The 19,886-nt window shown below is 41.8% G+C and overlaps 1 protein-coding gene and 1 long non-coding RNA gene across 2 annotated transcripts in view; one reads left to right on the top strand and one right to left on the bottom strand.

The window, feature by feature from the left end:
- Positions 1-13,607: 13,607 nt before the first annotated feature.
- Positions 13,608-15,912, bottom strand: LOC111853275 (uncharacterized). The gene is made up of 2 exons (XR_002840422.2): positions 15,457-15,912; positions 13,608-15,361 (listed from the first exon to the last, which is right to left on the bottom strand). It is a non-coding gene; the product is annotated as an uncharacterized lncRNA (long non-coding RNA).
- Positions 15,913-17,252: 1,340 nt separating this feature from the next.
- The window catches only part of card11 (caspase recruitment domain family, member 11), a 33,864-nt gene continuing 31,230 nt past the window's right edge, over positions 17,253-19,886 (top strand). Inside the window, exon 1 of the mRNA XM_023829988.2 lies at positions 17,253-17,480. The gene's annotated coding sequence lies outside the window, so the exon portion shown is untranslated. The remainder of the gene's footprint in view (positions 17,481-19,886) is intronic.

Raw genomic sequence — 19,886 nt, 5'->3', positions numbered from 1 at the left:
CATTACTACTACTTCTAGAATGAATGGGCTACGAGGAACCTCATGCGGCGGTAAGAATATTAATGATCAAAGTGATACTGATCTTACCAGCAATAAAGACAATGATGCTAGGAAAGTGAGTTCAGAAGTTGTTTCAAAGCAATAAAAAAAATCAAATTCAACCAGAGAAATACAGGCTTGATCCTGATGGGGGAGAGAACTGCACTGTAAACAAAAGACAGCAAGTGAAGAACAAAGATCAAAACCTTCCTTGCCTTGTTATTCTCTACATGCACATAATACCCAATTACAACAGGGCAGGGTCACCCCAGACAGAAGCATCAGCATGTAATATGAAGACCTTGGCTTCCTCACCCACATTCATTTTCAGTATCTCATTCCCAGAATGAAATACCCACAGTTTGTCTAAGGAATAATGATGTCAGAAATAATAGTAAGAAAAACACTTGTGCTGTGTTCATAGCTCATAATGACACTCTGTATCCTGCAGCTGCATAAATTTAGTCTCAAACCAGCTGTAAAGTGTGTGGAGAAAATATTTATTTAAATCTCAACTTAAAATGACAAATTGATAATTGGGGCCTTGCAGATGAAGGAATCCCATTACGATAACTGAAATTTCTTAGTCTGGAAGGCTAAACATCAGTCATGCTCTGATCCAATGCGCCAAATTTGGCAATTATACAAATGGGTGCACTGGCTCCATCCAAATTTCAGATTACCTACTATGATGTGGTTGGCCAAGTCGGTGCCAATCCAAGCAGAGATCCAGCGAGATCTCTGTGGGCTCCGGTTTTCTGGGCCCGGAGCTGCTCGAGGCTCACCAAGACCCGGGCTCCCTCCACTAAGCAGCGCCATGTGATACCAGAGGAGTTTCTGCCGAAGACCATGTGATAGCATGCACATTAAGGGCATTGTCTACGAATCAAAAGGCTTGTTCCTTAATATTCTAGTAAATTAGAGACCCTTTAATGTCTTTCTTTAGTGACACAGTGCTTTTCACCCTGCATAATCTCAAAAAACTGCAGTCCCAATGGGAACATTGTTTATGAAGAGGAATGGTGATTAAAAAGTAGAGAAATCCATCTAAGCAATGAGATCTCCCTGACAATGGTCCACACCAGAAAACCAAAGGAACATAAAGAAACTGTGATCGGCTGGTGCTTATTGCATAATTCCATAATTCCTTTTTTTTGGTCAAACCTTTGTTAACTTTTTGCTAACAAGAATGCTCTGCTATGCCTCAAATATGCAGAAAAACAAACAACACTGTTCGTACAAGTGAGCACCTAATATTGCTGCTGTCTCAATAAAAGCTGCTCATTTAAGTTAACATCACAGATTAGTGAATGGTTGCAGTCTCAAAACAGCACAAAATAACCAGCAGGTGTCACTGGCCATGCTGTTCCTTCCTTGGTGTTCCCCAAGGTTCAGTACCTTTCTCAGTCCCTAGTGTGTTCCCTCACTGTCTGGGCCATCCTGTGGCTGTGGCTGATTCCTGCTTTCCCGCCATTGTGGGATCTAGGCTGGTGAAAGGCTAGCCTCAATCACGCTGGACAATTTGCCATTTGTTGTCCCCCCCCTGCTAATTATGTTCTTTGCGTTTAGGTACTCAATATTAGTCCATACTTTTAGTGTCTTTCTTCCTGGTTTATCCTCCCTGTGTGCAGTCTTGTGGTTAAGTCCTATGCTCCTTGTGTCTCAGTTTCTAGGCCCTAGTGTTTTGGCTGATTGTTAATAACCCACAGCTGTTCCTATAGACATGGTATATAAGCATAAATGAGGGAATAAGCTGACATTCTTCAAAGTCTCTGCTGGTCTACCAGACATATCAAACATGACCATGGAGCCCTTTGTCATTCATTGACATCACAGATATTTTTAATATGTAAACGTTTTCTTTTTATAAAGAAAAGGCTTTTTCATTGATGTAGTGAATGAAGCCTGAAAGTCACCCTAAAACATTCCAGGGTACTTCAGTTTATAAAGCGCATGACAGAGCCTGTTTTAATGTGCCTGCCCTTTTTAAAGCTGCACACCAGGTTCTCCAGCATTCAGAGTAATTCAAGAGGCGTTGATTATTTGTGATAAGAGGACATTCGTTTTTTTGACTGCCACTTATTTACAGAAAGAAAACAGAAATAATTTACCATCTCTCCGGCGAAATAATTGCCATTGGCATTTGAATCGCAAAGGCTCCACTTATAATTCAACACACATGCTTTCTGACATTAATACAATTGCTAGGATTTGCATGTCCAAAACAAAAAACATGTTCTTAAGAAGTTGTTTCTCAAAATTCCCATCCTGTATTCTAGCCTCAATGTGTCTAAATAAATTAAAAGACAGACTGGATATTAAAACTCTTGGAATAAATCTCTGGTCTTGGTATGCAGTACAGTATTAATTTGTCTAAGTAGTGATCTAATATAATTATATGTTCTCACTTTTGTAACACTTGACAAGCTTTGCAGTACTTGAGGTCTTTGTTCAACTAGTTTTACTATAAACACATTTGGAACCCTTGTGTTAAATAATAATAACAAAATTAGGCAGTTGGTATGAGACTTATAAGACATTTAACTTTTCTGCCATGAGATGTTTATACTGAATGTGTAGTGGTGAGCACCATCCAGAAGAAAAGATGACAGCTCTCATCTACTTCAATACAGTATGTTACCTGACAGAGTATTTTTCTTTCGCTTTCTTTTGCTTCCAGGACTCCCAGCTTACAAAGAAAAACAAAATCCTTTCTAAAGATATATCCCCATAAATATATCCCCATAAATATATGTTTTATGGCTGGGGAGGTTATGAAATTGGTTTCACCTATTTATTTTCTTGACTCTTGAGATATTTGTGACATATGCCAAAATGGCTTCTTGTATTTACAGATATGCAATATACTTGGTTTTCACATCTTTAGTCACTTCCAAAACATCTTTCATGCTACATAAATAATAATTTTGATGATGATGAAATGTGTCGATCTGTGTAGGTTCTCAGTCATCCAGGACATGATCATCTTAAGGGCTTGAATTGAAGGCAACAGGACTTCTTTTTTTTCAATTTCTTGAAGACGTTTCACCTCTCATCCGAAAGGCTTCTTCAGTTCTAATAGTCTGTGTGAGTTCCACGTATTTATCCTCAAATGGGGTCGGCACCTTGAAAGCGGTCATTGACACACCCTGCTGTCCAACAGATCATTCGGGTCACTTGGGAACAAGGTGTGGATTAAGTTGTAAAGCCTTGGTTCTTCGTGAGTCAAGGTGTGAACTGTTTACAGGTAACTGCCACTTACATTTAAATCGCCTGGAAAGGGACCTCAAGACTGCATTATAGGTGGCTGATACTTGGTGTCTTAAGCCTCCACCTCTGTTCGGTCATGGCCGTTCAAACTGGACGTAAATAGCCTCTTTTACCCCTCTCTCCAACCACCTGTCTTCTCTGTATCAAAGGAGTGTCTCTTCTACTTTAGGTACAGATGTGCAGCTGAGTCTTGTCTCGATGTGCTGGCTCTCCTGTGTTGTGCCACACACCTTGATCCACACCTTTCCCGAAGTGACCCTAATGATTTGTTAGACAGTGGGTTGTGTCAACGACCACTTTCAAGGTGATGACCCCACTACAGGATAAATACCTGGAACTCCCCATCAGACTTTTAGAACGGAAGAACCCTTTCGGATGAGAGGTGAAATGTCTTCAAGAAAGTGAAAAAAAGTCCAGTTGCCTTCAATTCAAGCTCTTAAGAAGATCAAATGTGTCATGCCGCATGAGGCATGGAGCACTGCTGCATATGGGGCAGTAGAGAAACGAAGAACTCGAGAGCAGGCGTCAGGAGAACAAAAAGGGGCTTTACTGAACCAAAACAAGAGCAGGGAAACAAACAGGACCCAGAGGGGTCAAACTGGGCAGACCAGAACAGGCAAGGACACAGGAGGACTGATGTCAAATTGAGGAACACAGAACTAGGAAGCACTTATATACAGGATTAATGAGGGGCTGACATGATGCAGGTATGGACAGTTAGCTGAATAGGATTGGGCATAAAGAGCAAGACACACCTATGGAGAATTAGGAGGGATCTGGAGGAGCAGTAGTGACCACTGATACTGGGGGATGAACAGGACAGGTTGACAGCAGAGTAACCATGGATCGGACTTGTCAATTCAATGCATTGCACAAATGCTCGGCACATAACCCGGCCAACCACATACAGGTAATGCTGCAGGAAACTGGATTCATCAGACCAGGTGACCTTTTGCCATTGCGCCAATGTCCAGTTCCAATGCTTGCATGCCCATTCTAGGCACTTTCAAAGGTGGGCAGGGGTCATGGGCACTCTGACTGGCCTGTGGTTATATAGACACAAATGCAACAGGATTTGATGCCCTGTATACCACGACACATCACTCTCATAATCATAATCAAAATTATCTACCATTTCTGCCATAGTAGCCCTTCTCTTTGGGTTGTACCAGATGTGATAGCCTTCGTTCACATCCTGGCTGCCCAACACCGTGTCAAAAGTTTGTGGTTTTTCCCTCCTCGATCATCTCTCAGTAGGTACTCAGCCGCATTGCTGTTTCAGAGATCCACTGACCTTGTTGTCTGGCCATGATGATTTGGCCCGTCTCAGCATCACTCAAAACTTTATCATAATTTCTTCTACATTCAACATATTACATATTCAACTACAAGTACCAAGTGATATCTTACGGCCTAACATACAGTATCCCAGACCTTGACAGACACTGTTTTTATGAGACAGTCAACATTTTTCACTTCGTATGAGGGTGGTCATAATGTTTTGGCACATCAGTGTATTTCCTTATGAAAATAATATCCTATGTGACTTGTATATGGGGATTCATATTATCTGGAAGAAACACAGATAATAAAATGGATAATATAATAGGAAAAAATGTTCCTAGCTGGAATCATGCAGAAATTTATGTTTGTTTGATCTTTTATTTAACTGTAAAATCAGCATGAATTTATTGTCAGGGGAAGCCAAAAATGGATGTTTTATGCCAGTATTCAATACATAAATATGTAATTTAAACGATTATTTAAATTAGAATTTTAATTTAAGGTTTGACCATTTATTGTTATTTATAAATGTCATTTAAATGATTATTTAGATTATAAATTAAATAGTCATTTAAATGATTATTTAGAAATATGTCATTTAACTGATGATTATGTAAATAATTTAAATTATTATCTACATGATTATTTATATTGCAATTTAAATCATACCAGCAGGCATTAAAATGATCTGTCAAAGGCACCCATCAAACTGAGGTGGCGGAACCATGTGGGGTGAGTTTCCGAAAGTGATCTTAGAGAATAACGAAAAACGTAAGTAACCAGCGAGTAAAGTCTGAGAGTGTTTCCCAAAATTTAATTTTGTTATTCCAGAATTGATGAACAAACTTTAAGTAGGCTCCTCCCCAGCCTCCGTGTGAGAAAATCACAGACTGTCGATGACAGGAACATCGATTCCATGTATCTCAATGGTGAGGTATGTTATACTGTATGAGTGTCACACCAGACAAATGTAAAAAATGTAAAAAAATATAAACAAATTTCAAAATCAATAAAACACACCAAATCAACCAAAAGTAAGACCAAAACCAATTAACCTATTTGTTGAAAATATAAAAATGGGCTCAAAATGTTATATGTTGCTTCCTTGTAAAAGAAACCACACCCGCAAAACAATATTTAGAAAAGCAGCTCGGCTTCCTGGACAACTCTGACTCACTGTCTTCTGTTGACATGCACAATTCTCTGCAATTGCTGGTCACCTTCCCAGTTCAAAGGATGTGACTGAGCATACAGCAAGTTTGACTGGTTAAGCTCATTATGTAGCCTACCGGGGTTGTTCAGAATTCATGAATTGTTTCCCATTCCATTCATCAATTGGACTTATATGGACTAGGCCACTGTAAGATGTTGAATTGGAATGACAGTAAGAAGAATTTCATTCATTAATTCAATTGAATTGAATTCATTTCAACTTAATGCAATCATACAACAGATAAATGACATTTAATCTAGCAAAACATAAATAATTACATAATAGATTTACTTCCAAGATGGTAGATGTTGATTTTGACCTTATACCTGTATAGGTACAAGTGAGTGAACTTGTATATTTGCATGATTGTAAGATAAAAATTGTGCAACAGTTTTATCATATTCTAACAATATGCATTTGGTGTATGCCAGCCCTCTGCGATCTTTTCCATACGCATATTGTTATTGTTTTGCATGTTTAACTGTTTATGTGTGTTACAGTTTGTGACGAGCCTGCAATAGCTTTTCTGGGGAGCAGCTCTGGATTGTCAGATGGATAGGACTGTGGTAACGTTATCTGTATGACTGTATGAAGTGCTCTTTCGCCATGGTACAAAAAGTCACAGTTAAATTATTTATTCTATAGGCAACACTTAAAATGTGAGATTCATTATGAATAACAGTGACATGCACAGACTTTTCAGGCAGCTGCTTGAAGTGGGGGGGTTAATGGCCGTTGGATACTTTTTGCTGCTGTAAATATCTGTGATCACATGGGGGGGATTCAATACAGTATATGCTGTTTATGTTAACGAGCTGGGTAATTCCTATTGAAATATTAAGCTGTATCGTTAAAGCTGCACTTACACTATGAATTTATCTGAAATCAATTCCATTTTAATTCTACTTCCTTATATTCAAACTGTGTTTTCAATCAATTGTATGAATTGAATTTGATTTTCATTCATTTTCAAGTCAGTTCTGAGTGGTGCAAATCCCTGTTATGTACTCAAACGGCATACAGGTGTTACAACAACACGTTTTTGCTCTAATTTACAGTTGACATTATAGTTTATATTGCAATATTAACCTCTTATTATGTCATCGGTATCATTACATTGTCCCAAAAAGGCAGTCACTGTGTTTTTATCATCTATTTTGACTGATCTCTGTGTCTCCCTGACTGGACAGCAGGCAAAAGTCCAAATAAAGTGCAACGTAGAAAATAATCAGTGGGTCGGAGACTCGTAAAGCTACGAGCAAGATTACAAATTACTTTAGTTACACAGAGTTTCAAGAAACACAAAAATCACGCTACATATGGGGTCTGTGGATGGTTTGCTATTATTCGGGGCAGGTCATTGATCGTATCACCTGTAGATATGGAGGGACTACTGCAGTAAAAAGTGGCTATGGTTATATACAATTTTTATGATTGTGTCATGTTTGGGTCTGTGTTGTTCTCCTGAAGTTAGGAGAGTTTATTTAAGATTTTGGGAAGTTAGTAAGCTTGTGTAATACACTTTTCCTGTCTTAATTTAGGATAGGAAAAATGGCTTAATTAGGAATAAGGTCCTAACCCTAGTTACCATGGTTACCAAACAGTTAAGGTAGGATCAGCAAGATGACACAGGAAGCAATTGGGTGAATTTATCCAAGAAGCAGTAGCATTTTATCAACATCAATGTCTCCCGCTGAAGTCTTACCACTAAAGAATTTGTGAAGTATGTCAGTGACCTTCAGACCCAGTGATGGGCGAGTCTTCCAGCTCTGCTTCCTCCATGGAAGGCATGTCAATGGGATTCAGGAGGTCTTTGAAATACTCCTTGCACTGCCCAACTATACCTTCAATTCAGGTCAACAGCACTCCATCTCTGCTGTAAACAGCATGGGTAAAGTTCTGTTTCCCCCTCATGAGTTGCCTGAAAGTTTGCCAGAATCTCTTCAAGGCCGACCGAAAATCCTTTCCATGACCTCCCTGAAATCCTCTCACACTAGAGTTTTACCTTGCTGGTGCCTCTCAGCTGCTTCTGTAGTCCCATAAGCTAACTAAGCTCAGAAGACCTCCTTCTTCAGCCTGACAGCTCCCTTTACTGCCGTTGTCCGTCACCAGGCTCAAGGGTTGCCCCCACAACCTTACGGCCACAGCTCTGCTCAGCCGCCTCATCGATGGAGGCACAGAACATGGCTCATTCAGGCTCAATGTCTCCAGCCTCCACTGGAATTAAAAAAAAAAGATCTGCTGGAGTTCAAGAATCTGCCAGATGTTCCCAGCTGACCCTCACTATGCGTTTGGGTCTACCAGGTCTGTCTGGCATCTTCCCCCACCATGAGATCCAACTCACCACCAGGTGGTGATCAGCTGACAGCTCAACTCCTCTCTTGACCCAAATGTCCATGACATTCAGTCAGAGATCCTGTGATATGATTACAAAATCTTTTCGGTCCAGGTATTTGGTATATTTGGCACAATATTACAGACAACAATCAAAGCCCATCCTCTAACTTGAAGCTGAAGGGAGGCAACTCTCTCATTTACCAGGGTGAACTTCAACTTGCTGAACTATGCCAGACAAATGTCGGGTTTTGAGCAAACACACCTGCCTGATGCCTCTCACACAGTGCAACTCCAGAGGTGCTTAAAGAAGACCATAAATAACTACAATGTGGCAAATAACTAAATACAGATACTAATATAAGAAATACAGTGATCCCCCGGCCGCTATATCGTGGTTCAGCTATCGTGCCCCCGCTATATTGCGGATTTTTTCCCAACGCGTCACAGTTCTCTGCATATGGCATACTTTGCCTGTGGTCTGATTGTTTTTGTTTTGTTTTAAGCCCTACGATGGCTCCCAAGCGTCCTGGTCAAGGAAGACCTTGACCGTTAATTAAGGTGAAGGTAAAACTCCTGCATATGATGGTACGCTACATCAAGAAGGATGGAAAGAATATATAAGAGCCATATATGTTTTTATTTTTATACATTCCATTATGTATACACACACACACACACATATATATATACACACACACACAGTGGTACCTCAAAACTCGAACTTAATCCGTTCAGAACTCCGAATCGAATCCTAAAAAGTTCGGGTTCTGATCGAATTTTCCCCAAAAAATTACACCTAAATATGTTTTTTTTTTGGATTTAAACACAAAATGAACCGGATAAAACAAGAAGCGCATATACTGTACTAAACACATCTAAGCACATGTATCAAAACAGTCATTTGTAAAGTAAGAAAATAAATGTATCCAATGTGTAAAGATAAAAAAAAAACAATGTGTCCTGCTCCAATCGTCCGCTCCTTCCGTGTGCCACGCCCCCTCGTTAACCCAGTGTGGAATCCCCCTGTTTCTGGTTGTTGTCATCAGTCCTCTGTATTTAGTCTGCGTTTCAGTTTGTTTCCCCAGTCCGGTCATTGTATTGTCCGTCTGCGTTTTGCCTGCCTTACCTGTAATTAAACCCCGTATTCCCCGATACCCTGACGTCTGCGCCTTTGTCTCCATTCCGTCCCGGTCAGCACGACAATATTATTATAATCAAATTTATTAATGGTTTATTATTAATATTAAAATAATTAATAAGAAATATTTACTTTAAAATGTATTATATATATATATATACACTCATCTAAAGGATTATTAGGAACACCATACTAATACGGTGTTTGACCCCCTTTCGCCTTCAGAACTGCCTTAATTCTATGTGGCATTGATTCAACAAGGTGCTGAAAGCATTCTTTAGAAATGTTGGCCCATATTGATAGGATAGCATCTTGCAGTTGATGGAGATTTGTGGGATACACATCCAGGGCACGAAGCTCCCGTTCCACCACATCCCAAAGATGCTCTATTGGGTTGAGATCTGGTGACTGTGGGGGCCATTGTAGTACAGTGAACTCATTGTCATGTTCAAGAAACCAATTTGAAATGATTCGAGCTTTGTGACATGGTGCATTATCCTGCTGGAAGTAGCCATCAGAGGATGGGTGGCTCGGTGGCTGCCTGCGGGTCCTGCGCCTCCGGCTCAGCTGTCGCCTCCGGGTCCCCCTCCGGTGCCTCGTCGCCCGCCTGTGGTCCCTCCGATGGCACCTTGTCGGCCGCCTCCGGGTCCCCCTGCTACGGCTTGCTGTCGGACGGCACCTTCCCCCTCCTGCCTGCCTGCGCCAGTGTCCCCTCCTGCTCCCTCCTTATCTCCTCTGTTGGTCCCTCCACCCGTCTCCTTGCCCCCTGCGTGGTCCCCTCCTGCTCCTGCCTCCCTGTCGCCTGCAGCCCCTCTGGCCGCCGCCCCTCGCCCGCCTTGGCTCCTTCGGGCTCCCCTGGTTCCTCCTCCCTTTGCCTTTCTCCCTCCTGTTTCTGCTCCTGCTCCTCCTGTGGGTCCTTTGTTCACTCCTGGTCCTTTTGTTCCGGCTGTGGGTGTTCCCCCTGTGTCTCCCTTCCTGGTCTGTCTGTCCGCGTTCCCCGTCCTTTGTCAGGTTTTGTCTTGGTTTCTGCCCCTCTGCTTGTTCTGCGTGTCTGTTCTGTTTCCGGTTCCCTGTTGATGTCTTGCATTTTTGTCTTTCAGGTCCTGTTCCCTCGTCTCGTCCGTCGCCTCCCCTCGGGCACGCCCGGTGTGCGTGCCTTTGGGGGGGGTTCTGTCACGCCCAGCTCCGTCCAATCCTCATGTGTGCCACGCCCACCTCGTTACTTCGTGTTAATCCCTGATTGTCATCACCTGTTTCCTGTTCCTTTTGACTTGACCTGTGTATTTAGTCCATGTCTCAGTCAGTATTCCCCAGATCCGTCCTTGTATTGTTTAATGTTCGTCGCCTGTCTGCCCCGATTAAACCCCGTATTTCTGAAGTTACGGCTCTCTCGCCTACTTCCTAGTTCGCCCGTCCGCCGAACGTGACAGTCTATATCGTGTATTTTCACCTATCGCTGATGGGTCTGGAATGCATCAACCGTGATAGGTGGGGGATCACTGTAAAGATATTTTAACCAGCAGTGACCTAATTGTTCACAGCAGCTAAAACTACACATACAGGCAAGGCCTCAAGGTGATGGGGTCATGGAAATTGAAAATAAATTTTAATAATAGTGTTTGAGGACAAAGGGTTAGAATCACACAGAATTACACCCAATAGGAAAGAAGTATACTGTAAGTGTCTCTACACTTGACCCCACAGACTGATTCTTGAATGCAGTCAGTATTAATCTAGGAGATCAAGGCTAGAGTGTAGTGTTATGAGGAACCATTATATATGCAATATATTTGTGCTTGGGTCCATTTCATGGAATCCATCTGTTATATAACAAGAAATAAATTGGGTTTTTGTTGCTGAACTGCAATACGCTTAAGATATTACAAACAAAACACATCAATGGCCTGAAAACTGATAGGCTCCGTGTATTTTAAAGTTATATAACTTGATCGATACATGTACACATGACTTGAGAGGAAATAATGCAAATGGCCATGAATTGCTGTGTATACAAATAGACAAAATCACATTTTGGCCACTGGGAGGAGCTCTCTTCAACTTGAATTTTAAAGTGAATCTAGTCAACAAAGTGTATCATCCTCTGCTTAAAAAACACAAAAACAAGGATATAACACTAAATTTCAAATGACAAGAAAACATATACATTCCATATACTATTTGCTCAGATTGTGTGTCAGTCAAAGGATGGTATAATGTTTAACACTGTAGTACAAACCTCCAGGTTTGTATGGAGCATAACCCCATGTGTTTTTCAGGGTATATCCTGGATACTCAAGGTGATCCCAGCAGCCCAAAACATTTATCTCAGAGCTGAGTATACGATGTCCCCTAATCTTACCTTCTGATAGATTCCAGGATCACTGTGACGCTGCCCTGGCTAAGGTGTATGAGAATCTGATGCTCTACTAACCAGCTGCAAACAAAAAAAAAATCAACAAATATATTTCTATTGTTAAAATAAAATCCATGATCCAGAATAACATGCTGCACTGCAGACCATTTTAGGGACCAAGAACAGTATTTTCATTTTAGAAGAAAGAACATCTCATTAACAATCCATAAGCCAGCGTGTCCCAAACCGGTCCTCTAGTTTTTGCTCCCCCCCAGCTCCCTGAAGGACAGTCCACATTTTTGCTTGGTAGGGAGCTGGGAGGGAGCAAAAACGTGGACTGTGTACAGGTTCCCGAGAACCGGATTGGGAGACACTGCCAAAATCTGGTCCACAAGCCTTGGTCCACTGTTTTTAGCAAAGGCTTCTCTCAACCAGCATTGCATGCAAAAAAACTGATCTGCCTGGCCACATCTGCCTGGTCACCCATCTTCGTTTAACCTGCCGAGTGCAAAAGATATGGGGGAAGGGAGGGAGGAAGAACCGCTGCTTGGGCATGAACAGGAACGGCGTTACAGGCCGCAATGGGCCGCTACCACACAGTCACTGTTTCATTTCACCAAAACCAGTAGACCTGGACTGAAAATGAAGTCAAACCTTTTTCTAACACACTGTTTAGATCATAAACCAGGTTAGTTCACGGCTGATACAAAGGCAATGCAGCTTTATCAGAAACAAATAGATTCACTGATATACAAACTCAACCCCAAACCCCAAGGACTTTGGCTCTAGTAGAGGGATTCTGTTAAAAGCATTTTGACCTGTTTTTTGTGATTCACTCTACAAGCCACCCCACCACCACCAAAATAATTTCTAGTTCCTAGTTTGATGAAATAGGGCTTCAAGAAAGATTTGTGAAACAAGAAGATTCTGTTCTGGAGATTCAAGTTCCCTTTTCCCTTCACCACTGACCTGTAAAATGTGTCAGGACCCATTTAGCATGAGAGAACATTATATCTGACCCTGCAATCTCAAGGCGCTGGCCTCATTCAGCTTGACCATGAAGTCAAAGGATCCTCTGTGAAGACGACCCTCTTCTGACTTCCCAAATAACACCATTGTGGAGCCAGACCTGCTTTACTGTCACTTCCTAGAAGTTAATACTGCTGAAATACTTAACTTACAACCAGTGTGCGAAATGCCCGTCAATATTCGGGGGGGCCCCCCCATCTCCCTATTGTTGCGCAATACCGATCTTGAGACCCCCCTTAAAATTTTGCTTTTGAGGCTTTCAGGGGGTCTCATAGATTAATCGGGGGTATCAGACCCCCCCAGACCCCCCCGTACTCCACACTCTGGTTACTGCGTTTTCCACAAGCCGTACTCTAGCCGAGCTGCAAAGAGACCGTTTTTCATTGTAAATTGTCAGAACCTTACCTGAGCAGTATTTGCGCTGACACGGCCTTGCTTATTAGTAGAGCCAAAAGCTGATTGCATCATGATCATCAGATTGGTTGATATGCATGGAGATACCAGTGATCTGCTTTGATATGCATGGATTATTTGAAGGACAAGAGGGCATATTCTATATATTATTCATTATTTCACAAATAAGTATTGTTCATGACATTCTATCGATGCATTCCTGATAATTTTCTACTTGAAAAAGTATTATACGATGGCTGAATGCAATGGATTTCTAATGCAATTTTACACAAGTTAATTGTAATTCTACTAGCATTTGATGCAAACATAACAGACTTGCTAGCGGAAATTAGCACACAGTAAATCATGAAGAACACTGTGAAGAGTAAATGAGCGTCTCTTCGGTTTTACGTCACTGTCGCTCTCCAGACCTGGCAACACCTTTACTGAACCAACTTTCCTGCAGTGGAAAACCCAAATTGGGGCCAGTGCTGCCCCACCTTAATTGGAGTGTCTAGCGGGGACTCAGGAACACTCACTCAGATGAAAGGGCAGCTGCACAACCGGTGTTTATTTACATATTGTGAAAGAAAACAACCCAAACCAGCTCTGTGTCAGTCTCTGTCCAGCCTGGTTCCTTCTCTGCCCCAGTTAGCTGGAGAGGTGCGCTTAATGCAGTCCAGTCCTCCCCTCAGGATGAGTCACAGGTGAGGCTCGGCAGGGAAGGATCAGCTGGGTTGAGTAACAAGGCAGCAGCTCCATTCCATACTACAATAATCCCCCCTCCCCTTTAGAGCACAGCCACCAGGGTGAAAGACCCAGCAAGTCCCTATTGCTGGGCACCCAGAAGAAGGGCAAGGTGGAGAGGGCACCACAACCAAGCAGGACAGCTCCCAAGCATCCACCAGGGCACCAGAAGGCCAGGCAGTGCTGTGCAAATGACCCCCGGGGCAGCCGGCGGCACCAGAGGGTCAGGTGATGCAGCAGGGACTAACTCCAGGGTGAGAGGTGGCACCGGAGGATCAGGAGGCACCAGAGGAATGGCCTCTGGGTTACTGGATGACACCGGAGGGCCAGGCAGTGCAGTAGCAATGGACTCTGGGACAGGGGGTAATTCGAGAGGGCCAGGAGGCACCAGAAGGCCAGGAGGCACCACAGGAACAGTCTCCAGGACAGTGAGTGGTGCTGGGGAATCAGTAGGCACTGCAGGAACAGGAAAGGAGGGAGGACATTCCCCACACACAAGGTTCTCTGGCCTGGTCTCCACAAGTTCATCATAGCAATAGCAGAACCCTGGCTCCATGTAGCCGCAGTGTTGTGGGTGGTATCTGGGTTCCCCACACCAAACGCACCATGCAAGCTCCAGGGTCCCCATCTGCCGCCTCTTCGGACTGCACAGCAACTCAAGTCAAACCTTCAACTTCAAGGATGGGCTGCATGTCCCTGCCCATTGCTCCACCGCCCGGTAGAAGAGATCCAACCGGTCGAAGAATCAGTCTGCTGTCGGCTGACTGCCTACTGGGCTCTTCTTGGTGTTTTCCTGGTCCAGGTTTCAGTCCCTTATTACTCACAAGCAGAAACAGATGTGAAAATTAACCCAAATACTGAACGTCACACACGACCTTATCAACAGGGCAGCACTGGCAACAAGCAGTTGCCGAGGGCCTAACAACACCCAGCGAGGCCGGGCTGGTGCCTGCATTCTCCACCAACGCGGCAGAAGCCCTAGGCCAGTGCTGCCCCACCCCAGCTGGAGTGCCTAGCGGGGACTCAGGAACACTCACTCAGACAAAAAGGCAGCTACACAACCGGTGTTTATTTACATATTGTGAAAGAAAACAACCCAAACCAGCTCTGTGTCAGCCTCTGTCCAGCCTGGTTCCTTCTCTGCCCCAGTTAGCTGGAGAGGTGTGCTTAATGCAGTCCAGTCCTCCCCTCAGGATGAGTCACAGGTGAGGCTCGACAGGGAAGGATTAGCTGGGTTGAGTAACAAGGCAACAGTTCTGCCCCATGATTGCAATTTGTTTTGCGGGTGGTGTCTCAGTTTGGGCGTGCTGCTACGCTATTGGGCGAGGTACTTATCTTGAACACCTCCAGTAAAATGTCTGGTTGTATAAACAGATATAAACTGTGAATCTTTCTGGATAAAGGTGTCAGCAAAGCAATTAAATATAAAAACACTTTAACTGGATAATCCTGAGGCACAGAGATATAGGAGCTCTCTGCGCTAATCCAAAAAAGCTTATGCTTGCCACATGTAAAGTTCTTCAGAAACAGGGATTTGATGTACCAATTTGCTGCAAACCTATTGAGAGGAGCTGAAATCAGAGCCCATTTCACAGAGGCAGCAAAACTTCCAGTGAGGTCCTTCTGCCTTGTGGGTTATGGAAGGGCAGTCACCTGAATGGAATGTTCTTCATCTTTTCAGAGTTGTCAGTCTTCAGTTTGTCATTTGCTATGGCTGTCCCATATGGCTGCCCCTTTATTGAAGGCAGATCTCAGTTTATAAATTTTCAACTTCATAAACGACATCATCCCAAATTACTTTTCATATTCAATTGATCTGATGTTTTTAAGTTGTCGACTTTTCAATCATTAATGTTGAATTTAAGTTCTTAGGTTTACTCATAAGCAGAGTGGGATCAGTTTTGGAGATTTATAGCCTGTTGGCTGGCTGTCAGGATGTACTTGACTATTAAATGGTATCTTTTCTTTATAACCTCATTAAACATAATTGAAACCCAGACTCACAAATCTGATCAGCGTGATTGGTTAAACAGCTGAGTGATTTCGGCTTTCAATCCAGCTTCGTCTGCTGTTCGATTATCTCAGCGCCACCTGCATCCGAATTCTCAGTGTTCGTTTAACACTCATGGCAGCTATATATGCACTTTCCCTGTTAAAGCGAACACTCTTTGTGTTAAAACAAGCACCCCCTTAAACGAGTACTGAAAGATTTGCCCAGCTTTTTGTAATTCTCATTGGATCGCCATCACATTTCCCGCGGAAAGGCAACCCAAGAAACAGCATCACTTTAAAATTAGAATTCTGCTGTATTTTACTGCAACCATCATCACAAAAAGCAGCAGGTGATAAAAGTAAAGCAAATCTGAAAATAATACTTTAATAGCATGTCCAAGGAGAATACATGATACAAGAAATTAATAAGATATTTCTCTCATTTTGATAAAGGTTTACTGCTTAAATAATATGTCAACACGGAAATGATTTATACTAGAAAGTAATTTGGTTTGCTGGAAATAATTAAGATAAAAGTAAATCAAATATTTTCTGAAAGTATTATATTAGGACACCCATGGAATGATATAAAACAGTATGTATGCACATTGAGTGTGCACACAAATGTGCTGGGAAAACATATTTGCATAGCATCTAACAGTTACAGCAAGTTCTATAGTAATGTTTCTGTTCACTGATATCATTAAAAGAAACAATGCAAATCGCATGCGTCATGAGATGTGTCTTTAATTCCGTCGTGACACGGAGAGAAACGCCCTTTAATTCGGAAACGGATAGGCCAACATAGTAAAATCTTCATTGCACATTTAATTATTGTCATTTCATTGCGCATAAGTCATTTACTTTACTTGCGAAACACAATGTCTGAACTTCTCAAAATGGCAGCGGTAGAGATTACATGGTTTTCAACATTTAATGTACACGTGAATCGATTATGTGCGCAAAATATTAAGCCAGTGCGCTCCGCAGTGCCACTGCGGAAATTAAAGATATTATGTAAATGAGCCGTAGACTGTGTTCCAGACACTGCAGATGAGGAGTTCATGAAATATCATAGTTTCAGTGCTAAGGTCCGACCTCGATTTAAATGCAGACATGAAAATATGTACGTGGCGGCCAGGCGCCCCCCGTCCGAGGCAAAGTGAAATTGGCTGGCAAGTCGGCGCCCCCTCATAAGCTGGCGCCCTATGTCGCTTATAGATAAGACTGGGCGGACCTGTATGGGTCTCTTTCAGTTAAAATCACGTTTTTAGGAGTCATTCATAGAAGTAACATAAATGGCCTCACAAATCTGGACCCACAACCTCTACCACATAATGTTATAATAAAACTGGGAGGTGTTGGTAGAGCTGACATTGTATCATTTGCATTTCCTATCTGTACTTTTATGGTCACATCAATGACATGTTCTTCATTCTTTCCTTGGTTGCCTTGTGTCAGGTATTTTGTAGCGAAGACTTGCATAGCACATTGCACTTTGAGGTCTTCCTGAGCGTCTGCAGAGCGGAACAGACCAGTCAGAAAGGCGGTGACACACGTGTCACCTTAGCTGACGTTGTCGCTGTGATCGCGATTTTTTTTTGTTGCGGATTTTCTTGTTTTCTTCGTCAGAACAAGGAACTGTTCCTGGCGCTGAATCTCGAAAAGAAAACTCTCCACAACAGGTAAAAGATTCGAAAACAAATTGTCTTGACAAAACGACTTGTATCCTGCTTTCATACAGTTAGTAGTGGCTGCGTTAGGGTTACACACTAATACATGGTAAACACACTTCCGATTTTACTTAAGTTTCCTAAAAGTGTATCGTGTCCACAACTTCTTGATAATGACATGGTTTACTTACGTGTGCTAATGTTACTCATGTGAACAATATTCCTATCGAGATCTCTCCTGGCTCTCGTGATATAATTAAGTTACAGATTTCATGGTCCGTTAGTTGTTTAGTGATTATTCTTTTTGTCGATTTTTACTTTGTTTCAGAACAAATCAGCTGCTAATGTAGGTTTTTCCACTCGAATTGGCATCAGATAATGTGAAAGACAACAAACACGAGTCGGGGTATCAGCTGGTTAGTTCTGCTTAGTTAGTGGTCGACAGCGGTGGTAGATCTTAGCTTATGCCCACGGACTGTTTCATTCTGCGCGTATCTGTATGTGAAGTGAAATGTCCATGCCTGTATTTACTTTTAGATCTCTGTCCGTATTTGTAAAAAAAACTTTTCCTTTACAGCAAGGTTCCTTAATCGATGTGACATAAAGTGCGAATACCCGAACATAATACAATGGATTGTATACAATTTTATTAAAACGCCGAGATATTTCATAATTTCTGAGCTGAAATAATAATAATAAAGAAATCTTACACGTGTTATGAATTTGCAACGTAAGCCAAACAGTATTCTCCAAGTTTTCTGTTTTTTTTTTTCTTGGCATGCAACTTAAGAAAAAAAAAAAGTGACCAGTTGTATTGGAGAGTTGACCAGGAGTCCACTCGTTTGGCGTGTATATGTAAAATTAACAAGCATACATTAATTTGGGTCTGCTGGGTATTTGCATTATCTAACGATAAAGTACCCTGCATGAGCAACACAAATACACAGCATAAATACATACAAAAGTAAATGGACTTATTTTGAGCAGGTTATATTTATCAATATATGAGTTCCTGTAATTAGTGATTATGGTCTGGGGACTTGTACAGATGTGAGTTTAGTAACGAATTCATTATCCAAAAGGACACTTTATTCCTTCCTGTCTAAAGCGTTAGATTAAAGTTATTTTGCTTTATGCATGATATTGCATTTTCCCATAACATATTACATGCTGACACAAGAGCACTGGGAAACTGTCGATCCTTTATGCCTCTTCAATGCTGCAAATACTTTGTATTCTTCCCCTGCTCAGGACCTTTGTTCATGTATAAGCAGGAACACTGAATCTATTCTTACAGAGCTTTGGATCCTCCAAATCTCTCCTGAGCTACACTTAAATCCACAGATTACGCTTATTTAAAAAGAACAATAGCACTAATGCCAGCAAATATGAAAATTACCAAATAACATGTCTTACTGACAGCCTGATAGGTCAGAAACTTCCTATGACAGGAACAGTATTTACGTTGCAAAGGAATCATGGCTTGTGGTAACATAATTAAATATACTGAGCCGTGCCAGATGTTTACACTAGAGATATCTGACAGCACGTTGAATGACCCTGACGTCTCATAAATTGCTGATGAAACACTTTAGATACCAGTGATATCCACACCTGTCTTTTTAGGGGTGGTCTTCTGGAGAACTTGAAATGTTCATCGGTGGTGGTATTTTGGCATGAAGCTTCACGCCAGAGGTTGAAATGGGAAGTGATTAATCCCCTCCCACTACAGATCTGTGCACGTCTGAGCACAGCCACTGCGTGGTGATTTCACCAAAGAGCAGTGACTTTGTCGAGAGTGGGCCCTGAAATATGTAGAGTCACAACAAAAGTCAAGTTGGTCGTTTCTCCTTTCCTTTAGTATGCTCAAGGATGTTTGATTTTCAGAAGGCAGGGCCAAAAGGGTACAGGGCTGATTTATACAGTACCTGCTGCAGGATCCAGTTTTCATCCACCTGTTGTTATAATATATATATATATATATATATATTTATTTATTTATTATCACTATTCCACTTATTTGATAAACTGTAGATTTTTGATTATTGTTCAACATGTTGAGTGAACAACTATAAATGAAAATATAAGTCATATGAAAAAGTTTCCTTTATAAAATGGAAAGAATATGTAACAATGCATGTCTGACACCCTGGTTGTCTGATGATGGCATAGTCAAATTCTAGGCTGTCCATTAACTTTAAATGCGCTAGTTAATTGTTTCTTCTCATGAAACGGAGCAGTATTTAATACAATTGTAGAAAGACTGCCTCAAATTTTCTCTGCTGTTATAACTGCTAGGGGAGGTTACTTTGATGAATCAAAGATATGACATTTTCTTGCTAATAAAGGTACCCGGATGGTGATCATACTGTAAATTTGTTTGATAGCAAAAAATATTGAGTGTGTTTTTAGTAAATG

This window comes from Paramormyrops kingsleyae, chromosome 22 (genome assembly GCF_048594095.1).
Source record: "Paramormyrops kingsleyae isolate MSU_618 chromosome 22, PKINGS_0.4, whole genome shotgun sequence".
Lineage (NCBI taxonomy): Eukaryota > Metazoa > Chordata > Actinopteri > Osteoglossiformes > Mormyridae > Paramormyrops > Paramormyrops kingsleyae.
The sequence above is the reverse complement of the archived record's forward strand: the minus strand, read 5'-3'. Positions and strand labels throughout refer to the sequence as shown.